This window comes from Alosa alosa, chromosome 15 (genome assembly GCF_017589495.1).
Source record: "Alosa alosa isolate M-15738 ecotype Scorff River chromosome 15, AALO_Geno_1.1, whole genome shotgun sequence".
In the NCBI taxonomy this organism is placed as follows: domain Eukaryota; kingdom Metazoa; phylum Chordata; class Actinopteri; order Clupeiformes; family Clupeidae; genus Alosa; species Alosa alosa.
In genome coordinates this window covers 16,327,629-16,350,707 of record NC_063203.1, presented here as the reverse complement: position 1 = coordinate 16,350,707, position 23,079 = coordinate 16,327,629, and the positions used below count along the sequence as shown (strand labels likewise).

The 23,079-nt window shown below is 41.0% G+C and overlaps 1 long non-coding RNA gene across 8 annotated transcripts; it reads left to right on the top strand.

Annotated features, from left to right (window-relative positions):
• The first annotated feature begins 13,456 nt into the window (after positions 1–13,456).
• Positions 13,457–22,449, top strand: LOC125308109. 8 transcript variants are annotated; one of them, XR_007195841.1, is made up of 6 exons: positions 13,457–13,612; positions 15,818–15,896; positions 18,265–18,357; positions 20,203–20,309; positions 20,553–20,587; positions 22,315–22,449. It is a non-coding gene; the product is annotated as an uncharacterized LOC125308109 (long non-coding RNA). The 8 variants fall into 8 exon arrangements; XR_007195837.1 differs by having other exon boundaries at positions 18,262–18,357; XR_007195839.1 differs by lacking the exon at positions 13,457–13,612 and adding an exon at positions 14,273–14,309 and having other exon boundaries at positions 18,262–18,357.
• The last annotated feature ends 630 nt before the right edge of the window (positions 22,450–23,079 follow it).

The window sequence follows — 23,079 nt, the reverse complement described above, 5'->3', positions numbered from 1 at the left end:
CTTGCTCTGACTGCCAAAATGCAGTTACGCTCCTGTAATTGAACACATTCTTCAAAACTTCTCGACTGGGAACAGTCCACTTACCAGACCTCTTACAAAAAACTTTATCAGTCTGCACATAATTGAAAAGTACACCAAGATATGAGTTGCATTTACCAACATAATTAAACCGTCATCTAGAATGTTTCATGGAAAAGGTGATATACCAAGCACAAGCTTATGATGGAGAAAGACCAACCAGGAAGACTGTTCCTAGTGGTATTTTTCAGTTACATTATGTCCTTGGCTGTTTTGTGCATTTATTTTAGCACCCTCCTCCTCCTGCATGTGCGGCTTCATGGGGCTGACTGTTGATTGGCTGAGTGAGCTCCCTGGAGCGAGAAGTGTCAGACGGTGGCGACAGGACGCCAGCCAGGCTGGGCAAGTTACGTGCCGTGCACACTCACCGTCATCAGGGCATCGATCCACGCTCCTGTGTTCCAGAGTGCTAATTCACTGACTGCTGACTGCACAGCTCTCGGTTTATAGAGACCGAGTCCATTCTGCCTTGATGCATCAGTCCGGGAAAGGACCTTTCCCCCACACTAACATGCACACACACTCATCGACAATGACAGAAGTGTGCACGCACACACACACTCTATCTGTCTTTGACACAATCACACGGTTTAACCCACACCTTCTAACACACTCACACACACTCTCCTTTCTAAGCAGCTGTCTCATCAGTCTTATGAACTGCACTATCCCTTGGCACCAGTCACCCCCTTTTAGCGAGTGTCCGCTGTGCGACTCCACACTTCCCGTTAAGCCACATGTTGCTTACAAAGCGAGTGCCTGCAGCACTGTCGTCGGACACTCCCGTCGCCCATAATAGAGAGGGCAGGGGTCATGACCCCTAGGTGGAGGTCCTTGTGGGAAGGAGAAGTGAGAGGGAGGACCTGAGCCTCACAGCTGTTTGAGGGTGAGAGGGCAGTGAGTGTGAGTGTGCGTGTGTGTCTACGCACTGTGCAATTTCCCCTTGAGGATCAATGAAGTATTTATCTATCTATTTTGTGTTTAAGGGCATTTGTATGTAAGTGTGTGTGTGTATGTTGCTTTTTGTATGGACATATACACCGTTATGTCTAACTAGTGAGTTGGTTGAAATGTGTGTGTGTGTATGTTTGGCTACAGTGTATGTGAACATGTGAACAAATGCACGAGTATGTGTGTACCCATTAGAAACTTCATGTGAATATGTGTGTGTTCACACAAGTGAGTGAGTGTGTGTGTGTGTGTGTGTGTGTGGGACAACTTGCTGAGCGGCAATTCTGTGGCTGCATTCCAGGCATGACCTTAGGCAGGTTGGGCCACTCAGACACTCAAAGCCACATTCATCCCATGGAGACAGCTGGAACCCGGGAAAACTTTCCCCGTCCAGACTGAGACTGGACCGTTCCCCCTACACAGCACACACAGGCCATTACACACAACGTCACATAATGTCCTGCCTTAGTTGGCCTGCGGTGGGTCGATAAGGCTTCTGTTCTTAATGTAGTTCAGGACCAGTGGATGGTATTTTGGACATTAGTTGAGTATCAGTGACAATTTAACTGTTCAACACAGGTTTACAAGTATACAAAACACACACAGATCGGCAATACACATACAAACACACACATGTGTGTATGCACCCATGTCTACAAACATACATACACTGTACACAACAGAGCTTTCTATCTCAAAGTTACAATTTTGTAATCAGTGCCAGCCTCTCTCATTCCCAGATTTCTAACTACACACACACACACACACACACAGGAGCCACAACCCTTCCTAAAAGAGCCATCCTAACTTATCTCAGGCTGTGCTCTCCTGATCTGCTGATAGCACACTCTGTCTTTTTCAACCCCCTCCGCATCACCCTAGCTGACCCCTCCGGTTGTTATCACGGGGTATTTTCACAGGCCGCTTCCATGGTAATCCCCCTTGTCTCTGCCCTCTGTCTCCCCAGAGATGAGGTCAGGAGTGGAGCGGAGGGGGACAGCATGTCTGTCTGTCTGTGGGCTCTGTCTTTGGGGGAAGAGATCCAATTCTCTGGGCTAAGTGGCGGTGGATCTACAGTACATGACACAGACGCGGAGGGTGTCCTCAAATAACACACATACACACACAAACATATTCAATCCACATTCAAAACACACACACACACATAAACATATTCAATCCACATTCACATACTCACACAAACATATTCAATCAACATTCACAAAACATACACACTCAAACACACACACACACAAACATATACAATTCACTTTTACAACATATGCACACACTCAAAAACTTGAACACACACACTCACAATGGTGTTATCAAACTATAAGACATTTACCGTCACAAACATGACCACAGACACATGCGAACACATAAACATGTACATGCAAATCTTGAATTTCCAATAAAGATCAATAAAGTATCTATCTATCTATCTATGCAAAAACTATATTTCACACACTTAAATGCTACCAATTTCATGTGTGTCTTTGTATGAGTCATGAGTGTGTGTGTGTGTGTACAAGGCTGAGGCAGGTCAGCAGATCAGTGCACAGAGGACTGATGCATTGTGACAGTGTTGTGGCAGGGGTCGCTCTTCCGTGCATCAAGCACTGCAGCCATTCACACGGGGATCTCACTGATTCCACTGGCCCAGACAGTGTGTGTGCCTATCTGTGTGTGTGGGTTGATTGCATGAATGTACATGTATGTGTGTGTTTTAAGTCTTGGTAGGCACACGTGTGTGTGTGTGTTTTAGTGTCTTTATGCATGTGTCTAAGCATGTCAGCATTTGTGTTTGCATATCCAGTGTAATGATGCAATGCAGCCTCATGCATACATGAGTGTATTTGAACAAATGTGTGTGTGTGTGTAAGAAAAAAAAAAAAAAGGTGTCAGGCTCCAGTGTGATGTTTGGATGGTGGATGGCTCTGTCCGGTTACAGCCATTCTGTTTTTCTGTCTCCTTTTAAATCCCCCAGAGCCATCTCTATCTTTCCTCTCTCCCTCCCTGCCTGCTCCCTTCCCCTGTATCAACATCTCCCCCTGTGCAGTCCCACCCATCGGCCCACTGCCCCTCTCTGTGGTATTTTCCGGGCCACTCCGAGCCCCGGGGGGACCTGTGTTTTGCTCCGCGGCCGTGTGCCGAGGCCCTCGGCGTGGGAACAGTCTCTGGCATTCCTGGGCCACTCTCTGACCTCACTGAAGAAGCCTCTGTGCCGGCCTGGGGGCTTGCTGTGCTGGCCGGAGACGCCGGGGAAGGGTGTGTGTGTGTGTGTGTGTGTGTGTGCACATGGTGGTGGCTGGGGGGGAGGAAGTCCGCTCACAGGGCTCAAACACATGAGCTGGGAGAGCTCCAGGGCTCACACAGACATGCACAGATACATATGCACACACACACAGGCAAAGAGACATCATGTGATATGTGCACATACAGCTATCCTACACAGTATATGGGTCAATGACCCCCCAAAAAAAAAAAAAATTTGGGTTGTGTCATCTGACATTTTTTGGGTGGTGAAAATGCAAATACAGTCTTAAAATGTATTAAAACCCCTGTAAATGTTCCACAGCCATTAAGACTTATTTAAACATAGTCTTCCAACTTCAAACACATTTTTAGGAGCCTTATTTGTCAATGACCCACATGCACATGCCCCTAAACATATAAATGGTGCACAAAAACATACAAGCACAAAAGTATGCAGAGAAACACACAAACCGCACACTTGGAATGCACACACACCTGAATGAACAATCAACCTTGCCATATGTGTGCATGTGGATGCTTGCGTGTGAGCTATATGTTCCGCTATCCTGCTGTGACACCACTTCAGGCAGAGCTTTTAAATGTGACAGAGCCTTCTAGAAGGGGTCAAGAGAGGGCAGCTCTTCAGCAGAATCATGATTTGATTACTTTTTTTTATTGTTGTTTTGCTGAAGGCCACTTCTGCAGGATCTCAGATCTTAATGTGATTAAATGAAATTGGAAGTGTTGACATGAGGAAGCCCTGGGGCTACTGGGGGCAGTCTTTGTTCAAGTGCTAATTAGAATCATCAAGTGACATGCATCATTACATCAAGAGCTCGTAAGACTACACTCAAAAGAACCCCCTTGACTGACAGACTACAGACTACTGTTAAGGGGAGCTCGATGGTGTTTTAAGCCCGCAACGTCTTCTTCCAGACAGCGCCCACCGTCGACTTAAAGGCACCTTATCCTAAACCTAACCCTAACCTTAACCCATGCCTAACCCTAGTGCCTTCCAGGCAGTGCTACCTTGAAGACAACGTTGGGGGCATAAAACACCAAGAAACTTTAGGGGATAAGATGAGATTAGGCGGTGCTACATTTGAAACAGAAAATGCAACACAGGATGGATTTCTCCTTTTAAAATGCAAGGCTGGAACGGAAAAATAAACTCTGAAAGTGCGTTTGGATAGAAGCCCAGTCTCCAAATGGAACATGGATTTCTTTAGATCCAGCGAGTACGGCCACTGCTGCTGTTAGAATGTGAGTGGAGTTTAATCACGGTCCGCCCATCCGCATTCCTAGAACTGCCGGGCTTCACGCCAAAACTCGAACCATCCTCTCCTGCAGCAAAGGTCACCTGGCCTGCGCGTCCCTTCTGCAGACACTGAGGTCAAGTCTTATTTTCCCACAAAACCTCTGATCTGCTCGCTCCATAAATCTTACTGGGTTATGTGTTTGTTACTTGGCTCTGAGGCAGACCACACCTTGGCCGTGTGAACGAGGGGCACCTTCGAGAGTGGGCAAGCTGCTTCCTCTCGCAGCCCTCAAGGTGTTCCTGGGTCACGGGTGGAATGCCCCTGTCACAAGTTTTGGGTTAAACTGATTTGCTCTGGACCCATTATGCTGTCCCTGAAGCAGACGGACGAACCTATGCGCTCTGCAACTCTCTGGGCATTTTAGATAAACACTAACTGGATAAGTGATAAATGAGTCAAGGGGAGATCTCAACACGATTACATTTGGTCATTAGGCAAGCATGCTGATCAATAGCTACGTACAGTTCAGTGGACGTGAAGGGATGTTATGTTTGTCAGTGCATGTCCTCGCTCTGGGAAATGAACCTCTGACCTTGATGCTGCTGTACTTCCCTGATGAGTGATGCTGATGTGGTTTTGAAGAGGATGATGGGAATTTCTTATCCGGAATGACAGATCAGAGGTGTTGCCACAGAGGCCTGTGTTCTGTATTTAATAAAGTCTATGAAATCAGTTTCTTTCCTCCCATCACCAGTCTAGCAACTGAATCAAATGGCATTTCACATACTACAGACATTCTTTTCTTTACCTACTGCTACTACTACTACTACTACTACTACTACAGCTACTACTACTACTACTCATTTAGTGGTGCACCAAACACAATATACACATTTTAAACATTTGTTATGCTCATGAGCTGATGTTTTCATATCATGTCATGCTGATCTGGCACGTTAAGCAGAGGTACATCCTATATCCTACAGTGAGATAAAAAAAAAAAACATGGCTGCAGCTTCCCACTACCCAATCCATTCATTCCACTTACACCCCCCCCCCCCCCCCCCAATAGCTGCTTAGCTCAGTTAGGGCCTGGTCTCCTACCTCAGCACCTCAAAGCTCATTTGTTTCCCGATGAGCTTCATGACCTCATCACATCCATTACCACCACTGTGTCTGTAAATGAAGTATTGACTGATGCCCTGTGCTCTGCACCACTGCTCCCACAGGAGTACTGTATTTGTTTCCCAAGTAGAGTTATGGCGCTCAGCAGTTATATGGTGGTCCATTTGATTCGCATGGCTTGCCAGGATGGTCTCTGTGTCTCACTGTCTAAGATTTATATCTGGACCAGATGTTTTTGCACAATAAAGGGTTTTCCCTCGTCTACTTTATATGCTAATGAAAGGTTAGTTGTTATAAAACTAGATGTACCGCATAGCGGTACAAAATATGACCGCCGCTCAGTCCTGTACATCCATTCCGCGAAAATAAATCACACTTCAATTCAATTCACACGTCTCCATATTTTACTCCATCCCCCACTCTTGAAACTTTTGTGTATGCTTGTTTGGCATGCCTGAGTGTGTGTGTGTGGCTGCACAGAAAGTAGCCTACTGGTGCTGAAAAGGTGAATAGATTGTAGAATAGCCAAAGAAGATGTAGCATTGTTATAAAACCTTTAAAATCTCTAAACAATCACAAGTAGGGCAGTTCATCACAGTTCATCCATTGCAACTGGATTGATGAAAGGTCACTTACACCTGTAGGCTACATTGTATTTGGGAAAAGCAAAAGGTATCAGCATAATGTTATTTATTTATTTATTTATTATGTATTTATAAACAAAAAACATCTCTGTCAGTTCCATGCCGTTTTCAACAGCTATCAAAAACAATGGTCATTTTTGGATGGATGGTTTCTTCTTCTACATAAGATTTTAGTCATCTTTAGTTCATGTAATACTTTATTGTCAATGCACAAATTAAGTAACAGTAGTCTGAAACGTTATTGTTAATGCACAAATTAAGTAACAGTAGCCTAGTCTGAAACGAAATGCTGTTTTACATCTAACCAGTGGTGCAAATAACTGACATGTCCAAATGGGCCTTGATGAAATGCGTCGCTAGACTGTTCATACACATTTTAACGGGCCAAAGTTGAAGAGCGTTTGTCCGTTATTGTTCGTGCAAATATAGGCTGATTCATGTTCCCTTGCATTGTGTAACTGAGGTCCATGGCTAGTCTGGCTTTCATCAGACCAAGCTCAATCTTTTAAGAAAACAAAAAAAAAAAATAAATAGCGGGCAGATCAGGCTGGGTTCACCCAGCCTAGTCCATAGGCACCCGATATTGTTTAATTTTCAGATTGAGATATACACGCTCTGGCTATTCTAAATGCAAAAATGCATTAGGGAGTTATGACAAAACTGTAACTAACAAACTAGATCCTAATAGAAAGCTGTTAGCTTCCCTAAGCTACAGGTAGGATTATAAGGTAGGCCTATTTACAACATAAATTGTCAATAGGCTATGCTGGCGACACAAATAAAATCTCCTTTGGAAACCAATGGCTTTTACGACTTACAGTATCAAGCGGACTTAAACTGCCATATCGTGGCTTAAAAAAAAGTTGTAATAACATTCACGCAGCTCCATGAGTCAAGGAAAGTGCGAATGAAGTAGCCACTTCTAAATGGGACCCACTACACAGTAGCTAGTAGGTGTGTTGCTAAAAGCAGCCATAATGAAATGAAGGTGTCATTGTTTGGATACTTCACACACACATGCTTTTTAATTTCACAGACTACAACTACCAAGCTGGAATCAAAGCACATTGATTCCCCTCTCACACCCTGCACGCACTTAAAACAAAATAAACAGGCGTCTCAGTCTCACGCATGTATAGGCAAAACTGTATCAGACCGGTGTAACGTTGGTAAATCTTCCATTGCACAGAATGATTTTTGTAGCACGTGCAATAAATGACAGTCGAAAGATACAAACAGTGCTGCTATCAATTTGCTTGGTATAACCGCATTTATAGTTTTCTACAAATGCAATCAATCAAATGGGCCTCCATCACTCAACCAACGCTAACGGTAACATTACCTAGGTCCTTATTGATATTACAAGATTAACGTACCTGCAGTAAAAACCAAGCATGTCCGATAAACATCCTCAGATTTATTTCGGCTTCAAGAAGAAATGGGAATTACACTTCATGTGAACATCGCCCCTGTCCTTATTAGATGTTCGCTGCGGTAAATTACAGTCCTTGTAGGAAGTGTCCATTGTTTTTCCCCAACCCACTTTTAACTTCCAACAAAATTACGTCTCACTGCAACGATGCGCCATCTAGTGGACAAACGACTACTTATCGCCAATACTGAAAATGCAGCCATGATGATGATGATGAATATTTATTTTGGCTTTCTTTTTGATCCTACTGAATTTGTAATTATGTATCGGCCGTTCTAATACCGATAGTATGTGGGTGCCTGTGTGTGTGCATGTTTCTATGTGTGCACCGCCATTTACAGGCCAATGAGTGTACAGTCACTAAATGTACACATAACCTAATTTTTTTAGACCCCCCCATGGATGAAATTCTACGAAACTTGGCATACCCCCAGAGAATGCCAGGTCAATCATACACATACAATTTGGTGCAGTTCTGAACATCTTAACTGAAGATAGGGGCGATTAAAGCAGAATAATATTGCATTTTTTTTTTTTTACGGGGGTGCAAATCACAAATGAGTGATTATGAGCCAGGTTGATGTGGGCCCTTGAGACTAACATACCATAAAAGAGAACTGTGTCTGCCCTACCCTCCTTTCGGGGGTCCAGTCCAGCGGGGGCTGCAGATCAAAAACGAAAAATGACGGTTCCATGCTATCCATGTGGGGGTACATGCCCACCAAGTTTTGTGTACCCGGTCTTTCAGTTTCCGGGAATCCTTGTTGGTGTACGTCACTAAATGTACACATAAGTTATTTTATTGTAGGGCCCCCATTGACCGAAAAGTACACAAAACTTGGCATGCATTCGGAGGGTGTCATAATGATCCTACACTTTTAATTTCGTGCAGTTTTGACCTTGTCAGCCAGAGATATTGTGATGAAAAAACACCTAATTTTTTTGCTTTTTAATTTTTAACTAGGTGGTGCTATACATGAAATAAGTGGTAATGGGATGGGTTGACATGCCCCTTAAGACCAACATACAAAAAAAGGTGGACCTCCTAGGCCCCACGGTTCTCGAGATATTCACAGAAAACTGTCTCCGGCCACCTACAGGCCAGTTGGTGTATAATAACATAAATTAATTTATTGTGTGGCCCCCATGAACGGAATTCCACAAAACTTGGCGTGCATACAGAGGGTGTCATAATGATCCTACACTTCCAATTTCGTGCAGTTTTGACTATGTTAGGTCACAGATACCTTCAATTACACCACCTCATTTTTTACTTTTTGTGTTTAACTAGGTGGCGCTATACATGAAATGAGTGGTTATGGAATGGGTTGACATGGCCCCTTGAGATCAACATACAAAAAAATGGTCCTCCTAAACCCTACGGTTTTCGAGATATTCACAGAAAACTGTGTCTGCCCCTACCCTCCTTTTGGGGGTCCAATTCAGCGGGGGGCTACAGAACCAAACGAAAACGATGGTTCCATGCTATCCATGTGGGTTACATGTCCACCAAGTTTCGTGTACCCGGTCTTTCAGTGTCCCGGGGAATCATTGACGGAAATTTGGGCATGCTAAAAAAAAAAAAAAAAAAAACAAATCTGACTAAACCTATATAACCTTCGCTGCGCGGCGGTCATAATAATGTGTACCACTAGTGGCCAGGTTTCAGAAGCGTCAAATTGGTAAGGCACAAGTACTGTATTCATTGCTACAGTACATAGAAAGAGCAGAAATGGCGGAAGTAACCAAAGCTATGATCATGAATGTGCAATTGAACAACACTGCATGCTTTTCTGTATATACGTTTATGTGAAGTTGCCTGTCAACTCAACCCTTAAAATGTCTGGATAGGGAGATAGAAAGACAGAGATGGAGAGGAAAGACAAAGACCTCCCCCCATCCAGTCACCACATTGAGCTTGCGTGTACACTTACAAAGTTAAAATTACTTTGATTTATTTAGGGACCCTCCCCACTGTTTCAGGACCACAGAAGTGTAATGATATTTTGAGCCTTGTACTGTAAGTGGCTTAGAGTAACAATTTACTTTGATGCAGTGAGGTTGCCCTCATCACTATCGCTATTTTGTTGTAAGTGCATATTCCGTCATAATCTTAATCAAAACTACTCCAGTTAACATTGTTTTTCATCCAAAAACAAACCCCTACGTTGGAGATGTCCTTTAAGTAGCAGCTGTGTAATAATTGCTGTCAGTAATGACAGATAGAGTCAGGTTCAGCAGGAGTAATGAGGAAAATGCAGACGCTACCATGCTTACGCAATCACAAGCACAGCCCCAGACCCATAGACACAAGGAGACAGGGAGAGTGGGAGAGAGAACAAGAAAATGAGAAAACGAGAGAGAGAGAGAGAGAGAGAGTTTAGAAGAGAAGGAAAGGGACTGGGGCAGTGACCGTAAACACATCATCTGTTTCTTCTTCATGAGAGAGTGCTCCTGCACCGAGAGAGCAGGCATGCATTGCCATGTAGGTCTGTAAAGAGGCCTCAGATGATGTAGTGATTCTGATGGGGTAACTTAACTGTAAAAAGCTACACTGTTGGTTAGGCCCAGAAATGCAAGTGTACTTAAGAACCATAATCCAGAGGGATGCATTTTAGAGAAGACTTTGACAGGAAAATCCCCTTTACACATGCATACAGGCATTCACTTTTGCACACACCCACCCACAAAACAACCCACACCCACATTCACAAAACACACACGCTCGATCAAAAACAAAATGACATACATATCCACATACACACACAACACAAAACACACACACGTGCGCAAAAACGTATACATCAAACATACACTCACAAAACATACATTTGTGTCTGACACACACACACACACAGGTCCCTTGCCCCCTGCCCCTATGCTATTGACATTAGCTAAAAGGGAGGTAGTTTATGGGTGCTTATCTTAGCCATGAAGGTCACCAGACAGAGGCACCTCAGGCCCTGCTGGTGGAGCCTGCAGAGAAGCTGCCTCCAGCTGAGGGCCAATAACCATGATGTTCATCATCCTTTATGCAGCACTCCACTGAAGGACACCACAGACATATAAAGGGCCTGTCTGGAGTGGAGAGCTAACAGAGCTTAATGAAGCACACCTGACTGAGGGCAATAGACACCTTCCATGACAATTCCAATTTTTGGCCAATTTAATATTTAAAAAATATGAAATTGTTGCAATTCATAAATGTACAAAAAAGTGAAATACTTCGGAATCATCCACAATTTAATTTGAGTATAAAGCTATTGTAAAATTCATTTCAATAATGGTTACTAATATATGACACCCGTACATAGTTATTTGTTCTGTTTCCTTTAATTTCTATTTTTTGGATGAAACAGGGGGTGCCATTGCCAGAACAAAAAAGAAAACACCTAAAAACAAAGACACAAGAAGCCGAAGACATTGATAATAGGATTCTGTCTCAGAATACTGATGTTAATTTTGTTTGAACCTGGATTAAAGTGCAGCAGCCTCATCTGCTGGTAACTTCATTAACTGCAAACAATTAACAATATCGGTCACGCTCCCTCATTCGGGGAACCGTGATTAAAAACTCAATTTTTGTTACAATAGTATAACTCGCCTTTCACTCATACACACACACAAACACACCTCTCACACTCACCCACACACATCTCTCTCTCTCACACACACACACAGAGGATGGGCTCCCCCACTGGCTCTCACAGCAGATGCTCTTTCTCTTTTCTCCTTGCAGGGGCCCCTGCTGCATTCAGGAGCAGGCAGCTGGGGTATGTTGAGGGCCCGCGGGGGAGGTGGGGGGAAGGGTGTGTTTCGGCCTGTGTATGTGTGTGTGTGTGAGAGGACTGGAACAGTGAGGGAGGGGTTGCACTGGGGTGCAATGATTAATAATCGGGCACACTTCTGCACTAGAGGGAGGGCAGACCCCCGAGGCTATCAGACTTTTGATCCACGCACAAAGGCTGGCAAAGGGGCTGCCAGTTGGGGGATGGTGTGGGGGCTGGGGAGGGGGAGAAAGCGCCGTGTGCCGGACCGTCTTCCCTTAGGGTACGGCAGGCAGGCGGTGGATAGACAGCGGGCCTTGGGGGTGTTTATTAGTATGCTTATGTACAGTTTGTTTGGGTGTGTGAGTGTCTGCGTCTATGAGTCCGTGTGTGAATGTGTTTGTATGTGTGTGTGCCTGCATATGTGTGTATGTGTTTGCACATATGAGGCGAAGGGGCCTGTGGGCCGCGTGCTCTTTGTTAGCCATGTGCCCGGCGTTACCCCTCTGACAAATGACCGTAGCTAATGCTGCATGTGTACAGCTTCTCAGTTCGAGCAGCTCATGTGATACAGGCGCTGCTAATCCTGGGAGCCCATTGTGATTGATGAGGGATGGCTCGCCCGCTCACTCAGACTGTGTGGGCTATGAGTAGTCTAGTTCTCATACGGGCTCATCTACGCAGGGAGGCTATTTATTTCTATTCAGTGTTAGTCATACTTGACTAGATCTTGCTTGCGTAGGGAAAGAACAGGACATCCAAAAGCTGAGAACTCTCTCTCTCTCTCTCACATACACAAACACACACACATACAAATAAAGCAATTACTTTCCTTTATTATTTCCTTTACTATTTCCTATAAATATTACTGCTATTTAGTATCGATAGTCAATACAAGAAAACCAACAAGTGTCAAATAGTTGTTTCCTGTCTACTTTTGTTGGGGCCTGGTACAATACCTACTGTAGAGCTCTTGAATGTGGCACAAATGAGTGGGATCACTGGACACCACACTATCTCCAGTCCATTTAAAACACTCTGCATAATCTGGCCCAAAGCCGCTCCAGCACCTCAGTGCCACCTATGTCTTCCCGCAGTGCCATTTAAGTACATTAGTAAGGCAAATCCAGCGCCCCACACTTTAGAGGGGCCGTTTCAATGAGTGCCAAAGGGCCATTGTTCCCTCATTGTGCTCAATCTGTTCTGGGCTGAATCTTTGTGTGGAAATCAATAGAGCTTCCTAAGATCGCGCCTTATGGCAGCTGGCAGAGGTGAGATTGAACCTCTCCCTTAAGTATTATTAACACCCCCCCTTGGGGGTTGGTAGTGATAGGCTATGGTTGGTTGGACATGGGGGAAGGAGAGGGGTGATTTTAGAGCCATATTTTTCTGTTCCTCTTAGCTGTCCTGACAGAGGGGCTTGTTGACACCTGGAGAGGTAAAACTTAGTTACTTCTGATGACACACACAATATAAATGAACTTCTAGAATGTTAGTGTGTGTGTGTGTGTGTGTGTGTGTGTTTCTTTGTGAACCTAGGCAACATTCGTTTGACCTGAACACTGTTCAGGCTTTGTCTATTATTTTAAGAAAGAACAATGTCACCCCCCTGTGGTACAAAAGAGGCTGTACAATGTCACAGAGACAGAGGTCGCTCTTTGTTTCTCTTTTTGGATGGATTAGAGCAAAAACAAAAGCACCTGTGAATTGGCAAGATGTGAGTAGACATGGTCATTTAAAAAGCACTGAACATATTCTTCATAAGAGAAAATGTAGATACCTTAATGACACACTGTCAGTGTTATGGAAATATTTCAATGGTCAGCTGTGGTCTGAGGTCTAGGCCTGTTTTGTTCCTGATTGCAACATTCAACAATGATCTTCTTGACCCTCCCTGTTTCACAACAGAACAAACTAGTTATGCAAGTCCTCACCATAGGAATGTGAGCCTTTACAGACAAGGAGTTTTGGACAGCCTCTTGTAAAGTGTTTATAAAGTGGGTTTTGATGGTTCAAAGGGCCAGAGATCGACCTCTCATCATCAGCAACATGCAGTAACTGGGGTGTCTGGCATGCTTGAATGGGAAATAGTGTTTGGTGAGTCAGTATTTATACATGTCTTTATGTATGTCATCAAAACTGTACCAATAACCCTAATAGAGGTTTTGTTACACTGTTGGTAGTGGTGAGGTGGTTTATACAAAAAGTCCCAAAAGAAGTTGAGACTGATTTGATATTAATATTTTATCCTCTGTATAATTAATGGTCAAGAAGACCTTTAATGATATTGTGTGAGGAAAGGGGACTTTAGGGTTTAACAAAAGTATACCTTTAATATAGGGCCTACACAGCTTGGGGTAAATGCAGAGTCCAGATTTCCCTTACGGGATCAAAAGAGTATATATACTTTCACTTACTTAGACCTGCTGGAGGAAGCAGCACATTTCTAGCCAAATAGTCTTCCCACACAAAGACTCTTTGTTTAACTTAACCAATTACCATACATTTGTCACATGGCGTTACTTCCTCCCATTGTAACAAAGATAACCTCAGGTTGTGATTTCCAAAAATTATCTATAAATGTAATACATTCACGTTTGGTCTTGAATCGATCCCTGTAATGTGGGCATGTTGATTTGATTTTTATACTTTTTTCTCTGAATAATTTAGGGTCAAGAAGACTTTTACTGATGCAGTGTGGGGAAAGGGGACTTTCAAGAGTAGGGTTTAACAAAAGTATACCTGCTGGATGAAGCAGGGCATGTAGAGAGAACATCTGTGAGACAGGAGGCAGGTGAAAAAGCACTTTTATCTTCATATTTAACTAGAGGATTCCTGTTTTGGGTCTACGCCCAGTTATCAAGGAAAGATACAGTACATCTCTTGTTGTTATTTTGGTCTGTGGATTAACATTGCAAGAGAAAAGTAGTTCTGATGAGATAAATCTCTTTTGGATATCTTTGGGTCTTCTTCATTCATCTTCAACATATGCCTATGGGGCTAACTTGATTTCAAAATAAAGGGTAACAATAATCATCTGCATACAAAACATTTTAGTTCTTAATTGTAATCCCCAATGTATGTACTTTAAAAAGTAAATAAGAGTACTAAGAGTCAGGCAAAGATCAAAGTAAAATGAATGGAATATACTTCAAAATGAAGGACCTCTTTACTTGTAAATAAGGACTTTTGTATATAATCAGACATTAGAAAGGAAAAGTAAATGTGACGTAATGTGCTAGCGAAAGCTATACAAAATGATGGAGCCACGTGGAGAAGACAGAACGGTAAAATGACACTTTATTTTAACCATACTGTAGATTAAAGCAGATGTATACAGTGATGATAAAGTAACATTAATATCACTTGTTTAACAATTTTATATTATATTTTATAAGGACCTGATGATCACAACTGATGAACAATGCTGAATAAGACAAAAAAGTATAAAAACTAAAATATATGTTAGCGTCTCCGTTGCAGCAACAGAATAGCACTAGCATTTGGGAGCTCAAACAGAAACTAGTAAATGCAATTCCAATGAATTACCAGTGCATGAAAATGCTAAAGTTGTGATGTAAAATATCATGTATAGTTAAAACAGATAGTACAGAGATGGTTACTACGGTGATGCTAGGATAGACATGGTGGTTGCATAGCTTAATAAAAGTTGATAGTTTAAAAGTAGACTGTTTAAAAGTTGAATGTAGATAGTTTAAAAGTTGTTGATAGACAGTAGATAGTTTAAAAGTTGTTGATAGACAGCTAGTTTAATAGATAGTTTAATGATAGTTTAAAAGTAGACCGTTTAAAAGTTGAAGGTAAATAGTTTAAAAGTTGTTGACAGACTGGAAGTTGAATGAATGTTGATATTCAAATAGTTTAATGGCTGTGTATAGGTAGATATTTGACGATAACTGAAAGTTGGAATGGCTCTAATGTTTGCTAGCAGTTATGCTAAGATTTTTTAACTATGCTAACCATGCTACTTAGCTAATGTTTTATAACAGTGTTAGCGATGCTAACCTGCTAACCATGCTACTTAGCTAACGTTTTCTAGCAGTTTAATGAATGTTGATATTCAAATATGGAAATATTTCAATGGTCAGCTGTGGTCTGAGGTCTAGGCCTGTTTTGTTCCTGATTGCAACATTCAACAATGATCTTCTTGACCCTCCCTGTTTCACAACAGAACAAACTAGTTATGCAAGTCCTCACCATAGGAATGTGAGCCTTTACAGACAAGGAGTTTTGGACAGCCTCTTGTAAAGTGTTTATAAAGTGGGTTTTGATGGTTCAAAGGGCCAGAGATCGACCTCTCATCATCAGCAACATGCAGTAACTGGGGTGTCTGGCATGCTTGAATGGGAAATAGTGTTTGGTGAGTCAGTATTTATACATGTCTTTATGTATGTCATCAAAACTGTACCAATAACCCTAATAGAGGTTTTGTTACACTGTTGGTAGTGGTGAGGTGGTTTATACAAAAAGTCCCAAAAGAAGTTGAGACTGATTTGATATTAATATTTTATCCTCTGTATAATTAATGGTCAAGAAGACCTTTAATGATATTGTGTGAGGAAAGGGGACTTTAGGGTTTAACAAAAGTATACCTTTAATATAGGGCCTACACAGCTTGGGGTAAATGCAGAGTCCAGATTTCCCTTACGGGATCAAAAAGAGTATATATACTTTCACTTACTTAGACCTGCTGGAGGAAGCAGCACATTTCTAGCCAAATAGTCTTCCCACACAAAGACTCTTTGTTTAACTTAACCAATTACCATACATTTGTCACATGGCGTTACTTCCTCCCATTGTAACAAAGATAACCTCAGGTTGTGATTTCCAAAAATTATCTATAAATGTAATACATTCACGTTTGGTCTTGAATCGATCCCTGTAATGTGGGCATGTTGATTTGATTTTTATACTTTTTTCTCTGAATAATTTAGGGTCAAGAAGACTTTTACTGATGCAGTGTGGGGAAAGGGGACTTTCAAGAGTAGGGTTTAACAAAAGTATACCTGCTGGATGAAGCAGGGCATGCGTAGAGAACATCTGTGAGACAGGAGGCAGGTGAAAAAGCACTTTTATCTTCATATTTAACTAGAGGATTCCTGTTTTGGGTCTACGCCCAGTTATCAAGGAAAGATACAGTACATCTCTCTTGTTATTTTGGTCTGTGGATTAACATTGCAAGAGAAAAGTAGTTCTGATGAGATAAATCTCTTTCGGATATCTTTGGGTCTTCTTCATTCATCTTCAACATATGCCTATGGGGCTAACTTGATTTCAAAATAAAGGGTAACAATAATCATCTGCATACAAAACATTTTAGTTCTTAATTGTAATCCCCAATGTATGTACTTTAAAAAGTAAATAAGAGTACTAAGAGTCAGGCAAAGATCAAAGTAAAATGAATGGAATATACTTCAAAATGAAGGACCTCTTTACTTGTAAATAAGGACTTTTGTATATAATCAGACATTAGAAAGGAAAAGTAAATGTGACGTAATGTGCTAGCGAAAGCTATACAAAATGATGGAGCCACGTGGAGAAGACAGAACGGTAAAATGACACTTTATTTTAACCATACTGTAGATTAAAGCAGATGTATACAGTGATGATAAAGTAACATTAATATCACTTGTTTAACAATTTTATATTATATTTTATAAGGACCTGATGATCACAACTGATGAACAATGCTGAATAAGACAAAAAAGTATAAAAACTAAAATATATGTTAGCGTCTCCGTTGCAGCAACAGAATAGCACTAGCATTTGGGAGCTCAAACAGAAACTAGAAATGCAATTCCAATGAATTACCAGTGCATGAAAATGCTAAAGTTGTGATGTAAAATATCATGTATAGTTAAAACAGATAGTACAGAGATGGTTACTACGGTGATGCTAGGATAGACATGGTGGTTGCATAGCTTAATAAAAGTTGATAGTTTAAAAGTAGACTGTTTAAAAGTTGAATGTAGATAGTTTAAAAGTTGTTGATAGACAGTAGATAGTTTAAAAGTTGTTGATAGACAGCTAGTTTAATAGATAGTTTAATGATAGTTTAAAAGTAGACCGTTTAAAAGTTGAAGGTAAATAGTTTAAAAGTTGTTGACAGACTGGAAGTTGAATGAATGTTGATATTCAAATAGTTTAATGGCTGTGTATAGGTAGATATTTGACGATAACTGAAAGTTGGAATGGCTCTAATGTTTGCTAGCAGTTATGCTAAGATTTTTTAACTATGCTAACCATGCTACTTAGCTAATGTTTTATAGCAGTGTTAGTGATGCTAACCTGCTAACCATGCTACTTAGCTAACGTTTTCTAGCAGTTTAATGAATGTTGATATTCAAATAGTTTAATGACTGTGTATAGGTAGATATTTGACGATAACTGAAAGTTGGAATGGCTCTAATGTTTGATTTGTAATTCTGCTAACCATGCTACTTAGCTAATGTTTTATAGTAGTGCTAGCAATGCTAACATGCTAACCATGCTACTTAGCTAACTTAACTAACATTTTCTAGCAGTTTTGCTAAACATTTTCATGCACTGTAATAAGAAGAAGTTGCCTAGGAAGAACAGTACAGTGCATTTTCATGCACTGTAATCAGAATAGACAACAATATTGCATCATAACAGATTTCATGTTAGTAGTGTGTATACAAATGTATTTGGTCATGTTGTTTAAAGAAGTCATTAAACACCCAGGTATTATTTCATGTTATCAGCAGGTTGCACAGCAATGTGTGGATGACCCATATGGTGTCAATGCAGTAGTGGTGATTGAAGACCAATCCTTCCCCCTCTGGAGGAATCATCTCACTGTATGTTTGATCAATTCATATATGTTGTATCATTGGTCAGATGGTGTGGAAATGATAGGTGTGAGGTTCACATACAGACTTCAGTGCCCAGATTACAAGGATCAATTCAAGACCAAACATGAATATGTCATATTCATATATACATTTATGTAATATATTTTGGAAGTAACAACGAGTTTTTCTGTGTGTAGGAGGAATTGAGGTAACAAACAAACACTGTATGTTAAAATTAGTTAAGCCTTGGCCAGACCCCCTGTGTGGAGGTCATACAATGACCTTTTGTGTGAGATCAGATGGGCCAATCGACCAAACTACCTGTGGATTTCAGCCAGCCTACATATCTACATGGTGAAAAAGGATAACAAATCACTACACACTGTCTCAAAAGTTCCTGTCTTGCCATGATTGTGAAACAGCAAAGTCCCAAAAAAACTGCAGAAGTTGATTTTCAAGTCATATCGGATTATAAAACAATGTTGAAGTCTAAGAGGAATTGCTGTGTGTGCTAACTGTGATTTGTTTCTAACACAGGCCCCTGTGCAGGGCTTAAATTTCACTGCGGGATTGCGGGTATTGCGCATAATTTGTTCAAGTCCCGCAACTCTAGCCATCATAATGCGAGAAATTCCCGCATTCACTTTTACAGCCTGTCTGATGACGTTAATATAACCTAATCATTAAGTGGCGTGAATGCGGTGCTATTGACCGGACTGATCAACTACCGAGTTGAATTGAACGTAGCCTCATGCAGACGCACACACACACGGAGAGAGAGAGAGAGAGAGAGAGAGAGAGAACCACTTTGCGCTTACGCAAATAGGCTACGCTACCATGGCAAACTTTTACATCTGGAAAGAGCTCCTTGGTAACTATCCTGCTAGCTCAGGTCACGTCAACACTTGATCCCAGAAAGATTGTCTTCCGACATGTTAGTTTTTTGAACATTTATTGTATCTAATGACATAGAAAACATAATGATTTGCATACACATACCGCACTATGCACAACTTTTATTCACTAGCGACTACAGCCTAAAACCATCAGGTTGAAGGGGGGCTAATTACTCCATAGAATTACTCTCAGGTATTTTCTTAAAGTGACAGGCACTCAATTACACCTACTCATCACCAATGTGCACTCAATTGGACCTACACACCACATTAAAGATATGCCTAAGTGTTATAGGTTAAACGTCAATATGAGGCATTCAAATTACTAAATATGTTTAGCTAGTAGTAATTACTAGTAAAATGCTATACTTTAAAAAATGCATTATTAAATAAATACACTCTATATGAATTCAAAAATATATGATAGAAACATATCACATAAGCTATCATTTTCAGTGTGTGTTTGTGTGTGTGGAGAGAGTCAAGCAGAATCTAGGATGTCCACTGTTGTGAATGATCCCACTACAGTATATATTACTGATGACGTCAGGGTGGTGGGGGCCCCAAAATCAAACACTTTTTAAAAAAAAAGTATCGAAGTATTGAAATGTAATTGCGGACTTGGTATCAGAATCGACCCCCCTCCCCAAAATTGTGTAAATTCCCCCTACATGAATAACATAAGGGGGAAATTCCCCCCCATTTTGAAAAATGAATTTTAAGCCCTGGCTGTGGACAGTCAAAGGCCAGACGTGGTGTATTATGACAACTTCTTCTTTCAAAATGACCAAAATCTCAGTGTATGGCTTTTACATTCATCAATGGAAACCATGTTTTAACTTTGTCACTGGGCCAATAAGTACAATATGAATACTTATTCTGATGCTCTTCAGGTTGATACTGCTTGATTAAGGAGTTATTCAACCCCCAAACATTAAATGTCTACTGTCTGCAGGTCCCACAGCAATGTGTGGATGATCCGTATGGCTTCAACGCCACAATGGTGATTGGGGACAGATCCTTCCCCCTTAGGAGGTGTCATCCATTTCAACTCCCTGTCTTGTGAGTTGAGTTGTCTCTAAGCATGAACAAATGTTCCTTTCAGATAAATATGCCAAAACCGATGGGTTAACTATGTAGAATTCATGCATGAAGAGTAGATATTACCTATAATTTGTTATAATGTTACATACCTGTTCATACTCTCTGATTCTGTCAATGTGAACTGGCTGCTATAAAACACTGCCATCCATTAAAAGTGGCCAACTGAATGTTTCATTTCTGCCCTCTTTTACTGCATCACAGAGCCGCTAGGCCCTTGCCAGAACCTTGCAATGACGGTAAGTCTAACTGACAGACAACCAAAATCGCATCACAGTTGATCTCCAAAACTATTCACAAACAAGATGTATGATTCTGCAGTGACAGTGAGTGAGTGATGGAGTGGACAGCATGAGTGCTGTTCCTCAGCGCCCCAGCCCTACTGCTACTCCCTCTCGTATATTACATCACTAGAAGAGGAAACTGTTGTTGTAGTTTGTGCTTGTCGTTTGTGCTCATCAAAAATGCCTGAAGCTCCTTCTGAAAATGTGAGAGGACAGATATTTTGTGTCTTGTGCTGTTTGCAAGAGGATTAGTCTATAGTTGTGTATACTTTGCAAAACTTTCTTCCTTTAGTCATCTATAGAATCTTGGAGGTATTTGGAGTATGTTGCTGTCCACCAAGGAGGTAATGTTTTCACCCGTGCCCTATTTTCATGAAATTTGCTGAAAATATGTAGCATAGGCCAAGGATGTACCCATAAACAGATCCGACTTGGGACACTTGAGTTCTTATACTTACAGTTACTATACTGTAATTCTAATTATAATACTAGTCTAAATGGGTCAAGACTTTTATTTTGAGATATGATGGATTAATTGACTCTCTTCACGTCCATTTACTGGAAAAAAGCCTTTCAGTGCTGGCAAACAGACCACATACAGGGCTCCAGACTGCGACCAAATGCTTGCATTTTGCGACTATTTTTTGAGACATGGCGAGTGATTTTTACAACTTGTTGTCACCTGAAAATTTGCATTTACATTATATTACATTTCATGCAAAATTTGCATTTACATTAGATTTTTTATTTTCATTTCATTTTGAAAAAGGAGGAGGGAGCCAGTCCCTGTCAGTGTATGCTAGGGTTTCTCAACGGGGGGCGCTCAGACAACCTAGGGGCTGGGAACGCGGAGAGTTTTTTTTTTTTTTTTTGTTTACATTTTAAACTTTCATGGTTTTCACATATTTTTGGTGCAAAAATAGGCTATCGGAAATAAATAGGCTATTTTTATTCATGGGTTTCTAACCCCTCTACCGTCCCAGCTACATTTTACTGTTTATCTATGCTCAGTGGTCATACAGTGCAGTTCGGGCCTGCACACGCCCGGAGTCACGTCCCCCAGCCCAGCTCGCTGTTGTTCTGCAGCTGCTCTGAGCGTAGTCTCCACGAAAAGACCATTGCTAATCAAATAAGAAATATTTATAGGCCTACACAGGCCTCACTTGTATGCGGATACTGTTTTGTGATTGGTTGGATTGTTGCGATGTGCATATGTTGTTCACGTGATGTGCACTTGATTTTTGTCCATGATAATATGACACGTCTTGTTGCCTAGATTTAATGTTCCTATTGATTTAAAAAAAAAAATCATTACAACCAATGCTGATGTGGTAGTGTTTTTTTTTTACCCAACCAGTCTCCTATTGCTTCTAACAGTGGGCTAAATCTGCTTAATAAAAGGCTCATAGTGACATTTTCTTATAATTCCAGAAGAAACCAAAACAGCGCAGAAATTGGTATAAATTAGTTATAGTATTTATGATCTTGCAGTCACTCACAATACCGCAACACGTACATCTTATGTTGCATCTGCTGTTGAGTTGTATGAAACAATTGATGAAGATGATATTTTTCTGTTTTCTGTGCATCAACAAAAATCGAGAACTTTTCATAAAACATTATAAACAATTACTATCTGACTAAGAAAAAAAGTACTTTATGTAAATTCTCACCTCTTCTAGGCGTGGAACCACTGGGAGTATCCATGGAAACTTGCCTGGACTGGGAGAGAGTCCAGCCAAAGAGGTCGGAAGAGGAAGAAGGAAGAAGAGGAGAACATAAGGGAACATAGATATATCAAAGATCCTTGATTACTAGCAAGATAGAGCAACGTAATTCGTTACTATGGGAGCAAAACGGGACAGTTCCGGTCTGCATAAGTGGGAGTGTCACCTTACGTCACTAAATAAACTTTCTCTCTTAATAAGCAATAAGAACAGATAAACATAATTGTGTTCACAGTATTATTGTCTATAATCATGTATGATACCAATGAATCATTCTTTAGGACATGATATGAATAATTTAATTAGTCATGTGAACCGAGCTAGCTATCTAGCTAACGTTAGCTTAAAATGCTATACAAGTGGATGGGAGTAGCTATGGCAATACAGCTATGCGCTAACAAGTGACTAGTAGTTGAAGGACTTCGCCTAAACTTAATATACTGTTGCAAATTCACTTGAGTATAAACTATCCACTTTAACTAATGTCAGTAATGTTATTCAGCTAGTTGTCATTTCAAAGAAATTACACTTCTCCGTTTAAAATGTTACCTTAGCTAAGAGGCTAGCTAGCATGCTAACAACCGGACAGTAACTGGCAGCAGCATGGTCTGATATTAAGTTATTTTATTACAAATCCGAACACTAAAAAATTACACTTTTAGGCTTGAAATGATCCCAAACACTTACAGATTATGACAAAAATTTCCCAAAAAAACTCAA